This window comes from Cyrtonyx montezumae, unplaced genomic scaffold (genome assembly GCF_038088225.1).
Source record: "Cyrtonyx montezumae isolate F1298 unplaced genomic scaffold, pur_monq_1.0 scaffold_38, whole genome shotgun sequence".
NCBI classification, from domain to species: Eukaryota; Metazoa; Chordata; class Aves; order Galliformes; family Odontophoridae; genus Cyrtonyx; species Cyrtonyx montezumae.
The window spans coordinates 1,482,042-1,500,575 of NW_027072043.1; the positions used below are offsets into that span (position 1 = coordinate 1,482,042).

The window sequence follows — 18,534 nt, forward strand, 5'->3', positions numbered from 1 at the left end:
TTCCAGGAGATGTGATTGACAAAATCACCAGTATGTCACCACCCACTAGCAAGAAAGAGACACAGTCTTTTCTGGGTGTAGTAGGTTTTTGGAGGATGCACATCCCAAACTACAGCCTCATAGTAAGCCCCCTCTATCAAGTGACTCGGAAAAAGATTAAATATGAATTGGGTCCTGAGCAGCAGCAGGCCTTTGAGCAAATTAAGCAGGAGATAGCCCGTGCTGTGGCCATAGGGAAAGTACGGATGGGACAGGATGTGAAAAACATCCTCTACACTGCTGCTGGAGAGAAAGGTCCCACTTGGAGTCTGTGGCAAAGAGCCTCTGGGGAGACCCGAGGCCAACCCCTTGGATTTTGGAGCAGAGCGTACAGGGGTTCAGAGGAGTGCTACACTCCAACTGAGAAGGAGATTTTGGCAGCATACGAGGGGGTTCGGGCTGCCTCTGAAGTAATTGGTACTGAGACACAGCTCCTCCTGGCACCTCGACTGCCAGTGCTGAATTGGATGTTCAAAGGAAAGGTTCCCCCCACCCATCATGCTACTTAGGCCACCTGGAGTAAGTGGATTGCACTGATTACACAGTGAGCTCGGATGGGGAACCTCAACCGTCCAGGAATCCTGGAGGTGATCATGGACTGTGCTTCCCCTGCAGGTCCTCCTTAACGTAAGCTCACAGCTTTTGGGTTGGAAATTTTTATCTCTCTCTCTCAATTGTTCAATTTTATTAGATTTAGTAAAGTTACCGTTCCTTCTCAGATCGTGCCGTTGTTTTCTTGTAGACACATCTCTTCCCGCTGTTTCCCCCTCCCCCTCCCGGAGCGTGGCTCTGCTCGGGCGGCCACGCGGCCACTGACGCAGTTTCTTTTTTTTCTCTCCCCTCTCCCTTCTCGGTTTCCCTTGGGTCCCTGTCACGGACAACACCGTGACAGAATCCCACGGCCAGGGTGGGGGAAAGGCATTGTGACATCACAGGGCAGGGCGTGACATTAGTCTTTAAGGCACAGGGCAGCTTCCCCCAGCACAGACGCTTGGGGCAGCCTCTCCATCGGGTGCTCACTGCTGGAGCTCTGCTCTGGGTGACAGCCACTCGCGTGTTGACGTTCTTGCCAAGAGAACAGGACGAAGATCCACCTGCCTCTCTTAGAGCTCACCATCGTGGGCATGTTTCTGTTTTCTCCAGAGGCCCCAGACTCAGTCAGGATAGATCAGATGGTGGTAATCAGAATCCTCATCGAGGTCATTATATTGTGTGTCCTTTCCTCCCTGCTGAGGGCTGTTAGCGTCCACCTCTGCAGAAGAGTAAGCCGACTACAGGGACAGGTGAGCGACTGAGATGCATTGCGCAGGGAGCGTAGTGCAGGGTAGGGTGTGGAGCAGGCAACCACAAAGGCCTTGTCCGTATAGTGCTGCAAGGCAAGCAGACTCCCAGAGCTCCATTAGCTCTCCCCAGGAAGGGCAGGGCATCCGGCTCTGCTGCAGCGGTGCAGCTGCCACCATTGTTCACAGCTGCTGCAGCTGGCACCAGCACGCTGTGGAGCTGGGCAGCAGGAGTGCCTTAGACCCCCAGGAGGTGTGTGAGCACGCCCCCGGGGAGAGCTCTGCACCCAGCAGTCCGGTGCTGCTTGCTGACCAGAACCTGGACCAGCAGCACGTCTGTCCAGCCCCAGGCTCTGTCAGGGGCTGCAGGGCGGGATGACACCGGGTACCGCTCACAGACACGAGACAGACATCGCTGCTCAGTGCAGAGGGCACAGGCTGCACTGAGTTCAATGCCCGCAGCCACGTGTCCCCTGCCCAGCCACTCCTGCTCACAGACCCCACCTTCTTCATGCAGGAGAAGAGTGCAGCATACAAGAAAAAAATGAAGAACCTGCAGATGGCCCAGACGCAGAGCCGGCAGGAGGTGAGCATGGCCCAAGCCTTCCCACTAGGTACCTGTGATAAGTGTGCGTGTCTCTCATCATCCCTCTGTGCCACTGGCAGATCCGCTCCCTCCAGGAGAGGGTGCAGCAGCACAGCAGCTATGCTGAGCAATGGGAGCAGTTGCAGTTTGACACACTAGAATTTCTGGCAGCACAAGAAAAGGAGCTGGCTTTCCTCAGAAAAGATAGGCAGCAGCTCATCTCAGGTCAGGAGCAGAGCCGGCAGGAGGTGAGCATGGCCCAAGCCTTCCCACTAGGTACCTGTGATAAGCGTGCGTGTGTCTCATCACCCCTCTATTCCACTGGCAGATCTGCTCCCTCCAGGAGAAGGTGCAACAGTTCAGTAGCCATGCTGAGAACTGTGTGATGTCGCACCAGGACACACTGAAACGTCTGGCTGCAGGAGAAGAGGAGCTGGCTTTCCTCAGACAAGACAGGCGGCAGCTCCTCTCAGGTCAGGAGCAGAGCCGGCAGGAGGTGAGCATAGCCCAAGCCTTCCCACTAGGTACCTGTGATAAGTGTGTGTGTCTCTCATCACCCCTCTATTCCACTGGCAGATCTGCTCCCTCCAGGAGAGGGTGCAGCAGCTCAGCAGCTATGCTGAGCAATGGGAGCAATTGCAGTCAGGCAAACTGGAATCTCCGGCTGCACAAGAAGAGGAGCTGGCTTTTCTCAGACAAGACAGGCAGCAGCTCCTCCAAGGTCAGGAGCAGAGCTGGAAGGAGGTGAGCGTGGCCCAAGCCTTCCCACTAGGTACCTGTGATAAGCGTGCATGTCTCTCATAACCTCTCTGTGCCACTGGCAGATCCACTCCCTCCAGGAGAAGGTGCAGCAGCTGAGCAGCCAAGCTGAGCACTGGGAGCAGTTGCAGTTTGACACACTGAAACGTCTGGCTGCACAAGAAGAGGAGCTGGCTTTGCTCAGAAAAGATAGGCGGCAGCTCCTCTCAGATCTGGAGCAGAGCCGGCAGGAGGTGAGCATGGCCCAAGTCTTCCCACTAGGTACCTGTGCTAAGTGTGCGTGTCTCTCATAACCTCTCTGTTCCACTGGCAGATCCACTCCCTCCAGGAGGAGCTGCAACAGCTGCAAGCCACGCTCAGCAGTGACAGCAGTAGCACCCGGAGAGCGAGCAAACTCAGGTTGCGTGTGAAGGAGAGCGGTCAGTTTTCACGCTACAGCTGGCATTCTTCACGCAAGAGCTCGGGAAGGTCAGCGAGCAGCAGCAGGACGTGAACAGAACGAGAACCAAACACTGCCCAAGGGCAGAAGGAGCACAACCTGAGCCGCAGGCACCGCTGGAGGAGGTGGGCTGACTGCCTGAAACTCACTCACCTCCAGGATGAGAAGAGTCATAGGGCACAGGAAGTGTTAAAGACACTTGCAACTTGCCTTAAAATAAAAGCAAATTAAAAATATTTTAAAAACCCCAAAGAAATAAAAATATAAAAAATAATAAGAATTAAAAAATAAAAGGAGCTTTTCTCATCTCATTTCTCACCACTGCCACCCCACTGCTCCTTCCCAGTTTCCGAGACCCCGTTCCGTAGTCCCGGTGCCCCAATCTCTCACCCCAAACCGCCCCGCTTCCTTTCCCAGCTCTCCCAGTCCCCTGTTCCCGGAGCTCCCTTCTCCCACTGCACTGCTCCGCTTTCCCACCCCAGCTCTCCCCTTTCCTCCACCCCTGGACTCTCTCCCCATCCCTATAACCCTGATCCCCATTCCCAGCTGGCAACGGTTTACGGGCAGGTTCGGCCCAGTTCCGTGACAATTGGTGCGGGGGACCCACGCCCCAGGAAAAGGGAAGAGGGAAAGGGAAAAGGGAGATGGGCCTAGGAACAAAACAGCGGCAACGGTCTGAGGAGGAAAGCTAATTTACTAAATAGATATCGGAAAGCAAAATAACACAATGTAATACAATATAATTGGAATTAAAGCTAATAAATCAAATAAAATGAGCAAGAGAGAGTGTCCGATAAACCGAAGGCCTTACTCTAACGCTGAAGGCGGATGGCAGCGAGCACCCACTGCTGAGTCAAAACCAAAGGAAAGGCAGAAATTTTCTATCTTTCCCTCTGAGCAGAACCTTATTCCACATCACTACATCATGTTTGATATATATGTATAGAAGAACAATGATTAACATGCATTAAATACACACACACAACATATATATGTATATACATGGAATTACCGACTGCACTCCCCTAACAACTAATTCCCTTGTGGTACACACTGAACATCCCCATTCTTCTGCATCACCCACCATGTGGACCCAGGTCCCTGAGCAAAGACAGTTCCACGGAGAGGTTTTCTCTTTCCGGAAGCTGGAAGGACCCAAACCGCAATTCCCAACATGTTCCTCACATGTACTACAGGGACCTTATCTCCCTCTACAGTAGGTAGAGATCTGGATTGGGCCGGACCATCGCGATTGATGGATCCTCGAGTGTTGAACAACCAGGTGTCTTCTGACAAATTCTTCTCCCAGTGTGTCACGGTGTTGTCCGTGACAGTGACCCAAGGGAAACCGAGAAGGGAGAGGGGAGAGAAAAAAAAGAAACTGCGTCAGTGGCCGCGCGGCCGCCCGAGCAGAGCCACGCTCCGGGAGGGGGAGGGCGTTAAGGAGGACCTGCAGGGGAAGCACACGTGCTGAACCTCCACGGCAGCCCAGAGCAACGTGCCCAGACCGAGCGCCGCCTGCATCCGGTGCGGAGCTCCGCCCCTCTGCTGCTCCCACAGCATTAACTCCTTCACTGCTGCATGATGCTCTGATGTGGAATACCGGCATCAAAACCACAAAACCACAACATTCCACCCCTTATTCCACATCATCACATCATGCTTAACACACATCTTTACATAACCAAAACAGTAATAATATAAGTTACATAGAAACATATATATATACATACATACACACGTAATTACATACTGCATTCCCCCAACATCAAATTCCCTTGTGGGACACACTGGACGTCCCCATTTCTATCCATTACCCACCAGGTGCACCCAGGTCCCTGCGCAAAAACGGTTCCACGGAGGGGTTTGCCCTTTCCAGAGGCTGGAAGGACCCACACCGCTTTTCCCAACATGCTCCTCACATGTACCACAGGGACCTCATCTCCCTCTATGGTCTGTAGTGAGCTGGACAGTGTAGGACCCCCTCGGTTGACTGATCCCCTAGTGTTGGCCAACCAGGTGGCTTCTGCCAGATGCTTCTCCCAGTGCTTGAATGTCCCACCACCCATTGCTCTCAACGTGGTTTTTAACAACCCGTTGTAGCGCTCGATCTTACCAGCAGCTGGTGCATGGTAGGGGATATGGTAGATCCATTCAATGCCGTGTTCTTTGGCCCAGATATCCACAAGAGAATTTTTGAAATGAGTCCCATTATCGGACTCAATTCTCTCTGGAGTGCCATGTCGCCATAGGACTTGTCTCTCGAGCCCTAAGATGGTGTTTCGGGCGGTAGCATGGGGTACTGCGTATGTCTCAAGCCACCCAGAGGTCGCCTCCACCATGGTGAGCACGTAACGCTCACCATCGCGAGTTTGTGGCAAGGAGATATAATCAACCTGCCACGCCTCCCCATATTTATACTTTTCCCATTGCCCTTCCTGCCAGAGGGGTTTCATCCTCTTGGCCTGTTTAATTATGGCACATGTGTCACAGTCATGGATAACCTGTGCAACGGCATCCATAGTTAAGTCCACCCCTTGGCCTCTAGCCCACTTATAGGTCGCATCTCTTCCTTGATGGCCTGAGGTCTCATGGGCCCACCGAGCTAAAAATAGCTCTCCTTTGTTCTGCCAGTCCAAATCGATCTGAGACACCCCAATTCTGGCAGCTCGATCTACCTGATGGTTATTTCTCTGCTCTTCAGTAGCTCGATTCTTGGGCACATGAGCATCTACATGGTGCACCGTTACACGCAACCTTTTTGTTCGGGCAGCAATGTCTTTCCACAGTTCAGCAGCCCAAATAGGTTTACCCTTCCGTTGCCAGTTGTCCTCTTCCCACTGCTGCAACCACCCCCATAAAGCATTTGCCACCATCCAAGAGTCAGTATAAAGATATAGAATGGGCCACCTCTCCCGTTCAGCCACATCTAAGGCCAGCTGGACAGCCTTTACCTCCGCAAATTGGCTTGACTCTCCTTCTCCTTCGGTGGCCTCTGCAACTCATCGTGTGGGGCTCCACACAACAGCCTTCCATCTGCGATGCTTCCCAACGATACGACACGATCCATCAGTGAAGAGGGCATACGTCTTTTCATTCTCTAGTAGTTCGTTATATGGTGGGGCCTCTTTAGCACGTGGTATCTCCTCTGATGGGGATGTTCCAAATTTCTAGCCTTCAGGCCAGTCCATGATCACCTCCAGGATTCCTGGACGGTTGAGGTTCCCCATCCGAGCTCGCTGTGTAATCAGTGCAATCCACTTACTCCAGGTGGCATCGGTAGCATGATGGGTGGGGGGAACCTTTCCTTTGAACATCCTATTCAGCACTGGCAGTTCAACACAGGCAGAGTGTAGCACTCCTCCGAACCCCTGTATGATCTGCTCCAAAATCCAAGGAGTCGGCCTCGGGTCTCTCCAGAAGCTATTTGACACAGACTCCAAGTGGGACCTTTCTCTCCAGCAGCAGTGTAGAGGATGTTCTTTACATCCTGTCCCATCCGTATTGTCCCTATGGCCACAGCACGGGCTATCTCCTGCTTAATTTGCTGAAAGCCCTGCTGCTGCTCAGGACCCCATGCATATTTATTCTTTTTTTGGGTCACTGGATAGAGGGGGCTTACTATGAGGCTGTAGTTTGGGATGTGCATCCTCCAAAAACCTACTACACCCAGAAAAGACTGTGTCTCTTTCTTGCTAGTGGGTGGAGACATGCTGGTGATTTTGTCAATCACATCTCCTGGGATATGACTACACCCATCTTGCCATTTTACTCCCAGGAACTGAATTTCTTGGGCAGGTACTTTGTTCCGTTTAATAGCAAAACCAGCACCCAGAAGAATTTGGATTATTCGCTCTCCTTTTTTAAAAACATCCTCTGCTGTATCACCCCACACAACAATGTCATCAATGTACTGGAGGTGCTCAGGTGCCCCACCCTGTTCCAGTGTGGTTTGAATCAGCCCATGGCAGATGGTTGGGCTGTGTTTCCACCCCTGGGGCAAACGGTTCCAGGTGTACTGAACGCCCCTCCAGGTGAAAGCAAACTGTGGTCTGCACTCTGTGGCCAAAGGAATAGAAAAGAATGCATTGGCAATGTCAGTGGTGGCATACCACTTGGCTGCCTATGACTCCAGTTCATACTGCAGCTCCAACATATCTGGCACAGCAGCACTCAGTGGGGGGTGTGACTTCATTCAGGCCACGGTAATCTACCGTCAGCCTCCATTCTCCACTGGCTTTACGCACCGGCCATATGGGGCTGTTAAAAGGTGAGTGAGTCTTGCTGATCACTCCCTGGCTCTCTAGCTGACGGATCAAGTGATGAATGGGGAGCAAGGAATCCCTGTTGGTGCGGTACTGCCGTCTGTGCACCGTTTTTGTAGCGATAGGTACCTGTTGCTCCTCCACATGTAGCAACCCCACAACAGACGGATCTTCTGACAGGCCAGGTAAAACAGACAGCTGCTGAATGTTGTCTGCATCTACAGCAGCTATTCCAAAAGCCCATTGGTATCCCTTGGGATCCTTGAAATGTCCCCTTCTGAGATAGTCAATACCGAGTATGCATGGAGCCCCCTGTCCAGTCACTATGGGATGCTTCTGCCAGGTTTTACCGGTGAGGCTTATTTCTGCCTCCAACACAGACAGTTCCTGAGAACCCCCAGTCACTCCAGAAATACGAATCAACTCTGTCCCTTTATAACTCGAGGGCATCAGAGTGCACTGTGCACCAGTGTCCACCAGTGCCTTATCTCTTTGTGGCTCTAATGTGCCAGGCCATCTAATCCACACAGTCCAATACACTCTATTATCCCTTTCCCTCCCCTGGCTGAGGGCAGGGCCCCTCTATTGGTTACCTGCAGTGACGGGAGCAATTTCATTGGTGGCTGATCTCTGCTGCAGTTCTCTCACCCGTGCTCGCAGTGCAGGAGTGGGTTTTTTATGCCACTTCCTCGTGTCCTCTCCGTTTTCTCGTAAGAAGCTCCACATGGCCGCACGTGACATGATGTTACTGCCGTCATTTGCTCGTGCAGAGGGGCGGTTGCCTTTGGTGGCCGAGACTTTCAACAGTTTGATCAATTGCTTCATCAGATTCTTTGCGTCATGCTCGTCTTCATCAGGTGTTTCCAATACTGACACAGGTTCATCCCTATTCATCAGTAATGACAGTCCCTCCAGTATAGTTTTCTTCATCTCACCTACTTCTTCTGCTACTATAGCTGCAATGGAAGCACGTGATGGTGGAAGCTGTTGTTCAAAGTTTTGGAGTGTAATAGTCAATTCATAAACTGGGAGTCTTCTGTCTTGACCCTCGAATCTATGGAACATTGCTACCAGTGTACTTGCGTACCTCTCTGGTGCTGTTTTTGAGAACTTGTGATATACATCAGGTGTGCACCTTACTCTCTCAGAATCACGGTCCTGGTGTGGATTGTTAGGGACGAAATTGGGATCATACAGCATCTCTACTACGGCTGTTTCTCTCAAAAATTGGATGCCTTTCTCCACGGTGTTCCATCTTTCCACCTTAGGCTCCAGATCATCTTTGTAAGGGTATCTATCCTTTACAGCCACTAGTACTCGTTCCCAGAGGGTAGCGACTCCATTCAGACATCTGCCAATTCCTCTGTCGATAGCTGGGTCTCGGGCAATGCTTGCCAGTTGGCGGGCTTCGCTGCCATCTAGGGACACGCTGCTGGCACCGTTGTCCCAATACCGCAGCAACCAGGTGACAGTAGATTCACCCGAGCGCCGTACAAACTCCTTTCTTGAACCTTGGATTTCAGTCATCTTTAGGGGCCGACGAGTAGTGGTAACAGTGACTCCATCATCATCGCTGTCTTCTCCATGTCTCTCACTTTTCTTAGTGGCCTTTCTAGGTGGTGGTGGTGGTGGTGCTGAGGAGGGCCCCTCGCCTGGATCTTCCTCTTTTTTTCTCTGCTTCTTCTTTCCGTTCTAGGCGCGAGGACGGCCGTGTCCATTTCTGGCCTTCCACAGGGGCAACCGACACTGATACCGGTGCTTCCTGTGATTGGTCAGGTCTAACTTGGAGGTTTTCGTTTTTGCTTTGGACCTTGGTTTGGAAACCATTTCTCTCCAGAATATCAATTATAGCTCGATAAGCACAAGCCAGACCCCAAACAATCCATTCCTTCTCAGATCGTCCTGAGTCCCATGACTCCTTACCTAAACACTCAGTGAATTTCTCAGGGTCCCACAGGTGCTCAAGATCAAAATTGCATAACACCGGGGGTCCCCACGCTTCTAATTTCTTTCCTAATTTTTTCCACCTTCCCTGCCATTCAACACTCTCTGGTTTTGAGGAACGCTCCCTCCACATGATGTAAATTACTATTGCAGAGAGTGCATGCAGAAAAACAGATAACACAGTTGCCAGGCTGACATCCTGAATATAGGTAAAGACCTGAAAAGAGTAACTGGAAACCATTCCAAATGCTGCATAATCTGTCACGTTAGCCAGGGTGTTTAGGCAGGAGGCATGTAACCCCCTCAGCACACTAAAGTAGCTGTATATATACATTGCTCCGGTGCTGAACACGAGGAGCTTAAAAAGAAGCCAGCATGCTGTAAGGTACATGAAAAACCTTAGTCCACTCTGCACCAGATTTACAATGGAGTGCCAGTACTGCACTGCCCGCATTCTCCACCAATAATTGTCACGGTGTTGTCCGTGACAGTGACCCAAGGGAAACCGAGAAGGGAGAGGGGAGAGAAAAAGAAACTCCGTCAGTGGCCGCGCGGCCGCCCGAGCAGAGCCGCGCTCCGGGAGGGGGAGGGGGAAACGGCGGGAAGAGATGGGTCTACAAGAAAACAACGGCACGATCTGAGAAGGAACGGTAACTTTACTAAATCTAATAAAATTGAACAATTGAGAGAGAGAGATAAAAATTTCCAACCCAAAAGCTGTGAGCTTACGTTAAGGAGGACCTGCAGGGGAAGCACACGTGCTGAACCTCCACGGCAGCCCAGAGCAACGCGCCCAGACCGAGCGCCGCCTGCATCCGGTGCGGAGCTCCGCCCCTCCCCTCTGCTGCTCCCCCAGCATTAACTCCTTCACTGCTGCATGATGCTCTGATGTGGAATACCGGCATCAAAACCACAAAACCACAACAGATTCCCAGTGTGCCCTGGTGGATGCCCTGCTGGACTTGTGAGATTCGGATCTCGTCGAGGCTCGGAGAATTTCAAAGCTCGGAGAAGTCCTCTAGATGCCACTGTGATGCGGCACGAAGCTGACGTGGAGGCACACAGAAGGTTCTGGAACCCGCCTTGGATGCGAGTTTTTCCAAACACTATTCCTAATAGCGGGAAACACTGGGCATTTCTCCAGCTTCAGCTCCGTGGAAGAGCTCTGCTCTTCATTCTGTATCTGTGCGTGACCTATGTGCTAGGGCTCGGGCTACGTGGATGCCTCAGTTCCACAGAAAACCAGGTAGTAGCTGGGCGGGCTTTAAGGTTCCTTCCTTCAAGAGTCCACCAGCTCCCGCACTCTCCCTCTTCGTATTTGATTCATTGGCTTCGATTCCAATTCAATGGTGCTATACCGTTTTCTTTGGCATTCGGTGTCTTATTTCAGAAGTGAGTTCTCCTCCTCCGATCGTTGCCGCTGCCGTTGCGATGCGGGATTTGGGGAAAAGGGGAAGGAGGGAACGTGCAGTGAAGGTGGGGGGTTAAGGGCAGAGGTGGGAAAATGCGGGAGTGATGCTCCGGCTTATTTCCAGCTGAGTTAAACTCTCCTGCATGCAGAGATCTGTGGGAGAGTGCCAGAAGTGCTGTACCAAAGCATCTTCACTTCCTCCATTTTGACTTGATCTGTTTTACTCATTTGCGATAAAAAAAACGAAGCAAAGAAACCAACCCTAAATAAATAAATAAATAAGAAAATAAATTCTTATTTTTAAATAAATTCTTATTATATAATATAAAATAAATTATATATATAAAATAAATTCTTATTATTAAATCTCAGGACGAGAGGGAATGGCCACAAGTTGCGCCAGGGAAGATTTAGATTAGACCTCAGGAAGCATTTCTTTTCTGAAAGAGTGGTCAGGCACTGGAATGGCCTGCCTAGGGAGGTGGTTGAGGCACCATCCCTAGCGCTGTTCAAGAAGCGTTTAGATGAGGTGCTAAAGGACTTAATTTAGTAGTTGGGTAGAGATAGTGATAGGAGGATGGTTGGACTAGATGATCTTATAGGTCCTTTCCAACCTTATGAACTTATGAACTTATGAACTTATGAAATAACAGCACAACTTTTCTTTCTGGATTTGATTTAATTCTATGCTCGGTTGTGTCCAAATGGTAGGTTTTACTATCCCCACTCACACAAGAAACCTCAGCTGTAATTCTGAGGGCTGCTCTGAAAGTAATGCCTCCTACTCTGTGATGTCGGCCCACAGCTCCAAAAGCAGACGGTGGTGGCGTGGCAGTAAACAGTGAACCTCTCCAGTCGTATTCCATTCCATTTTGTTGCTGATCTTTATGAAATAGTGCTGTTGTGCTCCTTATGTCCATGATAGTTTCTTTAGCAATAAATAGGAGCCAGGAAGGCAGAAGGAAAGAGGTGTGGGACGGACAGAGGGGAGATTTGGGGTGGGGGAGAGAGTAAAAGCGGGATGTGGCAGAAACGAGCTCCGGGAGTAGGGAATGGAGAGAGCCGGGATGGAAAGAGGGGAGGTTTGGGGTGGGAGAGGGGGGACCTGAGGGCGAGGTGGGGAAGAGGAGCGATGGGAGGCAGCAAAGAGGAAGAAGGAGGAATCTGCAGTGAGAGAGGATAGCACCGGGAATAGGGAAAGGGGAGAGCCACAGCGGGAGAGCTGGGAATGGGGATCGGGTTATAGGGATGGGGAGAGAGTTCAGGGCTGGAGGAAAGGGGAGAGCCGGGGTGGGAGAGCGGAGCAGTGCAGTGGGAGAAGGGAGCTCCGGGAACAGGGGACTGGGAGAGCTGGGAAAGGAAGCGGGGCGGTTTGGGGTGAGAGAGTGGGGCACCGGGACTACGGAACGGGGTCTCGGAAATTGGGAAGGAGCACTGGGGTGGCAGTGGTGAGAAATGAGATGAGAAAAGCTCCTTTTATTTTTTAATTCTTATTATATTTTATATTTTTATTTCTTTGGGGTTTTTAATATATTATTAATTTGGTTTTATTTTAAGGCAAGTTGCAAGTGTCTTTAACAATTCCTGTGCTCTGTGACTCTTCTCATCCTGGAGCTGAGTTTCAGGCCGTCAGCCCACCTCCTCCAGCGGTGCCTGCGGCTCAGGTTGTGCTCCTTCTGCCCTCGGGCTGTGTTTGGTTCTCGTTCTGTTTGCATCCTGCTGCTGCTCGCTGAACTTTCCGAGCTCTTGCGTGAAGAAAGCCAGCTGTAGCATGAAAACAGACCGCTCCCCTTCACACGCAACCTGAGTTTGCTCACTCACCCGGTGCTACTGCTGTCACTGCTGAGCGTGGGTACTGAGCTGTTGCACCTTCTCCTGGAGGAAGCAGATCTGCCAGTGGAATAGAGGGGTGTTATGGTTTTATGATTTTTGTTGTATTGTTGATATTCCACATCATAACATCATGTGGTGTATTGGGAGTTAGAGAGTTAATGCTCCAGCTCTGTGGATCGTCGATTGTTCTGGGTGTACCTGTCTCAGAAGAGAAGAACTGCATTCCCCAGAGGACTTTGCAATGCTTTGCATTTGTACATATTTCCGCCCAGAGGGAAAGATAAAAACTGTCTGCGGTCACGGGACTCTCTCTTCCCTTCGGGACTGAGCTCGGCAGTGGGTGTTTGTTGCAGCCGTCCGCCTTCAGCGTTAGCGTAAGGCCTTCGCTTTATCGGACACTCTCTCTCTTTCTCATTTTATTTGATTCATTTGCCTCAATTCCAATTATATTATATTATATTGTGTTATTTTCCTTTCTGATATCTTATTTAGTAAATTAGCTTTCCTCCTCAGATCATTGCTGCTGTTTTGTTCTTAGGCCCATCTCCCTTCTCCTTTTTCCCTTTTACCCCCTCCCCCTTCTCTGGGGTGTGGGCCCGTGGTTCCCCTGCCTCAATTGTCACGGTACCGGGTCAAACTGTCCCGCAAACCGGTGACATTTTTGGCGCCCAACGTGGGGCAAAACTAGCTGCCTTATCCGGACAGAGACATACTTTAGATTGAATCTCTGTCCTTTGTTTAGAAGCTTATCTGTACTGCAGGTCCTGTACGGCAAAACACGACCTTGAAGTCCAGGCGTACTGCCAGTTCTTCTGGGATATTTGTAAACTTTTGGGGTGCTGTCAGCTTGTTTGAGTAAAAGAAAAAAAAATGTTTTTACTGTTTCTGTTAAAACTGCCCTTACAGGGATTGTATTTCATTGCTTTTTCCCTTTTAATGCTCAAAACGTACTGGAACTTGGTTAAGCTTGCCATTCTGATTCATGGAGTCTGGTCCCTATATGACAAACTAAAGATGTGATGGAGGCACCTGCCATATACCTGGGCACCCCGGCTAATGTAACAGACGATACCATGTTAACAAACCAAAAAAAATTTGAATGGGTGTCCAGGTTCTCCTCTCAGTTCCTTATGAATTTTCAAGATTACAGCTTAGGGACTATGATAACGATGGGGATATCAGTCCTCCTGAATGTATCCCTTATAATGGCACTTTACACCATGCGGAGGAAGCTTTTCCCAGAAACAGAGAATGCTGAATGGCAGGGAAAGTGGAGAGTTTTAGGAAAGAAATTAGAAGCATGGGGTCCCCCGGTGCCATGGGATTTTACTCCTGAACACTTGCAGGATCCTGAGGAGCTAGGCCTGTATCTGAGGAATGGGTGTTGCGGCTCAGAAAGATCTGAGGAGGAACAGCTTATCTGGGGCTTGGCTTATGCTTACCGAGGCAAAATATACTGTTCTGGAGAGAGAGTGTCCAAACTGAGGCTCAGACCAAAGAGGAAAACCTCCCAGGCACATCTGACAAGCCAGAGAAAGCACCGGTAACAAAGTCTTTTGCCCCGGTAGAAGGCCAGAAATGGAAACGTGTGTCCTCACGCCTAGAACGCAAAGAAGAGGTGGCAAAAGAAGAGGAAGATCCAGGCGAGGGGGAGGCCTCAACACCACCACCAAGAAAGGCAACAAAGAAAAGTGAGAGGCATGGACATAGTGATGATGAGGATGATGAGAGAGTCAAAGTTACCACGTTTTGTCGACCCAGAAAATGTCTGAGATCCAAGGCTCAAGAAAGGAGTTTATTCGACGTCCGGATGAGAGTATTGTCACTTGGTTGCTTCGGTGTTGGGACAACGGGGCCCTTGACTGTAACGAAGCTCGCCAACTAGGAAACATTGCCCGTGATCCGGCTGTCGACAGAGGGATCAGCAGGTATATGGATGGAATCGCCAGCCTCTGGCAATGAATGTTAGTAGCTGTGAGGGAAAGATATCCCTACAAGAGTGACCTGGCACCTCAAGTGAAAAGATGGAAAACTGTTGAGGAAGGCATCCAGTATTTGAGAGAAACAGCTGTGGCGGAAATGCTGTATGATCCACGTTTGATCCTGAAGATCGGGACCATGATCCGGAGAAAGTAAGGAGTACACCCGAAATATGTCAGAAGCTTTCAAAAACAGCACCAGAAAGGTACGCCGGTACACTAGTGACAACGTTCAACAGATATGAGGACCAAGACAGAAAACCCCCAGTTTTTGAACTGATTCTTACACTTCAAAACTTTGAACCAAAATTTCCGCCATCACACGCTTCCATTTCAGCCATATCAAGGTTAGAAGGACAGATGGAAGTCGTGTTAGAGAAAGTATCCCGACTGATTGATAGGGTTGAAAAGATTGCAGCTATCAGAAGCAAACGTCATCCTGCTCGAGCAAATGACAGCACTCACTTCACTAACTTCATGTCACGTGCGGCTCTGTGGAATTACTTAAGTGAAAATGGAGAAGATATGAAGGAATGGCATCAAAAACCCACCCCTGCACTGCAAGCACGGGTGAGAGAATTACAACACAGACCAACGACCAGTGAAGTTGTTCCTGTCACTGCAGGTAACCAATAGAGTGGACCTACCCTCAGCCAGAGGAGGGAGAGGGAAAATAGAGTGTATTGGACTGTGTGGACTCCGTGGCCTGGCACATTAGAGCCACAAAGATATAAGGCACTGTTGGACACTGGTGCACAGTGTACTCTAATGCCTTCGAGTTATAAAGGGACAGAACTGATCTATATCTCTGGAGTGACAAGGGGCTCTCAGGAATTGTCTGTGTTGGAGGCAGAAATAAGCCTCACGGGTAAAACCTGGCAGAAGCATCCCATAGTGACTGGACAGGGGGCTCCATGCATACTCGGTATTGACTATCTCAGAAGGGGGCACTTTATGGATCCCAAGGGGTACCGATGGGCTTTTGGAATAGCTGCTGTAGATGCAGACAACATTCAGCAGCTGTCTGTTTTACCTGGCCTGTCAGAAGATCCGTCTGTTGTAGGGGTACTGAAAGTGAAAGAGCAGCAGGTACCTATCGCTACAAAAACAGTGCACAGACGGCAGTACCACACCAACAGGGATTCCTTGCTCCCCATTCATAACTCAATCCGTCAGCTAGAGAGCCAGGGAGTGATCATCAAAACTCACTCACCTTTTAACAGCCCCATATGGCCGGTGCGTAAAGCCAGTGGAGAATGGAGGCTGACGGTAGATTACCGTGGCCTGAATGAAGTCACACCCCCACTGAGTGCTGCTGTGCCAGACATGCTACAACTCCAGTACGAACTGGAGTCAAAAGCAGCCAAGTGGTATGCCACCACTGACATTGCTAATGCCTTCATTTCAATTCCTCTGGCCACAGAATGCAGGCCGCAGTTTGCCTTCACCTGGAGGGGCGTCCAGTACACCTGGAACCATTTGCCCCAGGGGTGGAAGCACAGCCCAACCATTTGCCATGGGTTGATTCAAACTGCATTGGAGCAGGGTGGTGCTCCTGAGCACTTACAATACATTGATGATATCATTGTGTGGGGCAATACAGCAGGGGAAGTTTTTGAGAAAGGAGAGAGAATAATCCAGATCCTTCTGCAAGCTGGCTTTGCTATCAAGCGAAGCAAAGTGAAAGGGCCTGCACAGGAAATTCAGTAACTAGGTATAAAGTGACGAGATGGACGTCGTCACATCCCTACAGATGTGACTGACAAAACCACTGCCATGTCTCCACCCACCAGTAAGACAGAGACCCAAGCTTTTTTGGGTGTAGTGGGCTTTTGGAGAATGCATGTTCCAAACTACAGTCTCATTGTGAGCCCTCTCTATCGGGTGACGCGGAAGAAGAATGATTTTGTGTGGGGCCCTGAGCAGCAGCAGGCTTTGAGCAAATTATGCAGGAGATAGCCCGTGCCGTGGCCCTGGGGCCAGTGCGGACGGGACAGGATGTAAAGAACATCCTCTACACTGCTGCTGGAAAGGAAGGTCCCACTTGGAGTTTGTGGCAAAGAGCTCCTGGAGAGACCCGAGGCCGACCCCTTGGATTCTGGAGTCGGGCGTACAGGGGGTCTGAGGAGCGCTACACTCCAACTGAGAAGGAGATCTTAGCCGCGTACGAGGGGGTTCGAGCTGCTTCCGAAGTAATCGGTACTGAAGCGCAGCACCTCCTGGCACCTCAACTGCCAGTGCTGAGCTGGATGTGCAAAGGAACAGCTCCTTCTACCCATCATGCTACTGATGCCACTTGGAGTAAGTGGACTGCGCTGATTACACAGCGAGCTCGGATGGGGAACCTCAACCGTCCAGGAATCCTAGAAGTGATCATGAACTGGCCTGAAGGTAAAAAGTTTGGAACAACGCCAGCAGAGGAGGTATCACGTGCTAAAGAAGCCCCACCATATAATGAACAACGAAAAGAGATACGCCCTGTTCACAGATGGATCATGTCGCATTGTGGGTAAGCACCGCAGATGGAAATCTGCTGTGTGGAGCCCCACACGACGAGTTGCTGAGGCCACCGAAGGAGAAGGAGAATTAAGCCAATTTGCAGAGGTAAAGGCTGTCCAGCTGGCCTTAGATATTGCTGAACAAGAGAAGTGGCCGGTGCTTTTTCTTTACACTCGCACATGGATGGTGACAAACGCTTCATGGGGGTGGTAACAGCAATGGGAACAAGATGTCTAGCAGCAAAGTGGTAAGCCTATTTGGGCTGCTGAACTGTGGAAAGATACTGCTGCCTAAAAAAAGGATATGGTAGTAAAGGTGTGCCATGTAGATATTAATGTTCCTAAGAGTTGAGCAAATGAAGAACAAAACAATAACTATCAGGTAGATTGAGCCGACAAAGTTAAGGTGGCTCAAGTAGACTTTGACTGGCAATATGAGAGTGAATCATTTCTAGCTTGGTGGGCCCATGAGTCCCCGGACCATCAAGGAAGAGTTGCAACATATAAATGAGCTAGAGACCAAGGGGTGGACTTAACTATGGATGCTATGTCATGGTTTTATGATTTTTGGTACTGGTATTCCACATCATAACATCACGTAGTGCATTTAGAGTTAAAGAGTTAATGCTCCAGCTCTGTGGATCATCGATAGTTCCAGGTATGCCTGTCTCAGAAGAGAAGAAGAACTGCATTCCCCAGAGGACTTTGCGATGCTTTGCGTTCTTACGTGTTTACACTCAGAGGGAAAGATAAAAACTGTCTGCGGTCACGGGACACTCTCTTTCCTTGGGGATGGACTCAGCAGTGGGTGCTCGCTGCCGTCCACCTTCAGCGTTAGCGTAAGGCCTTCGGTTTATCAGACACTCTCTCTTGCTCATTTTATTTGATTTATTAGCTTTAATTCCAATTATATTGAGTTATTTTGCTTTCCGATATCTTATTTAGTAAATTAGCTTTCCTCCTCAGATCGTTGCTGCTGTTTTGTTCCTAGGCCCATCTCCCTTTTCCCTTCTCCCTTTCCCCCTTCCCCTTTCACTGGGCGTGGGTCCATGGGTCCCCCGCACCAATTGTCACGGAACCGGGCCGAACCTGCCCGTGAACCATTGACATTTTTGGAGCCCAACATGGGGCTCGAACCCACGACACTGAGATTAAGAGTCTCATGCTCAATCAACTGAGCTAGCCAGGCAGAGACATACTTTTAAGAGTGAATCTCTGTCTCTCGTTAGCAGGCTTATCTGTACTGTTGGTGCTGTACGGCAAAACACGACCTTGAAGTCTGGGCGTACTGCCAGTTGTCCTGGGATATTTGTAAACTTTTTGGGTACTGCCAGATAGTTCTAGTAAAAAAAAAAAAAAAAAAAAAAAAAAAAAGGAAAAATAAAATGCTTTCTCTTTTTAAACTGGTCTTAAAGGGACTGCATTTCATCGGTTTTTCCCTTGTAATGCTCAGAACGTACTGGGACTTAATTAAGTTTGCCAGTCCGATCCACGGAGCTTG

At 50.0% G+C, this 18,534-nt stretch overlaps 1 non-coding gene across 1 annotated transcript; it reads right to left on the minus strand.

Moving 5' to 3' along the window:
- Positions 1-18,149: 18,149 nt before the first annotated feature.
- TRNAK-CUU (transfer RNA lysine (anticodon CUU)) lies at positions 18,150-18,222 on the minus strand. Its single transcript has one exon. It is a non-coding gene; the product is annotated as a tRNA-Lys (tRNA).
- Between the last annotated feature and the right edge of the window lie 312 nt (positions 18,223-18,534).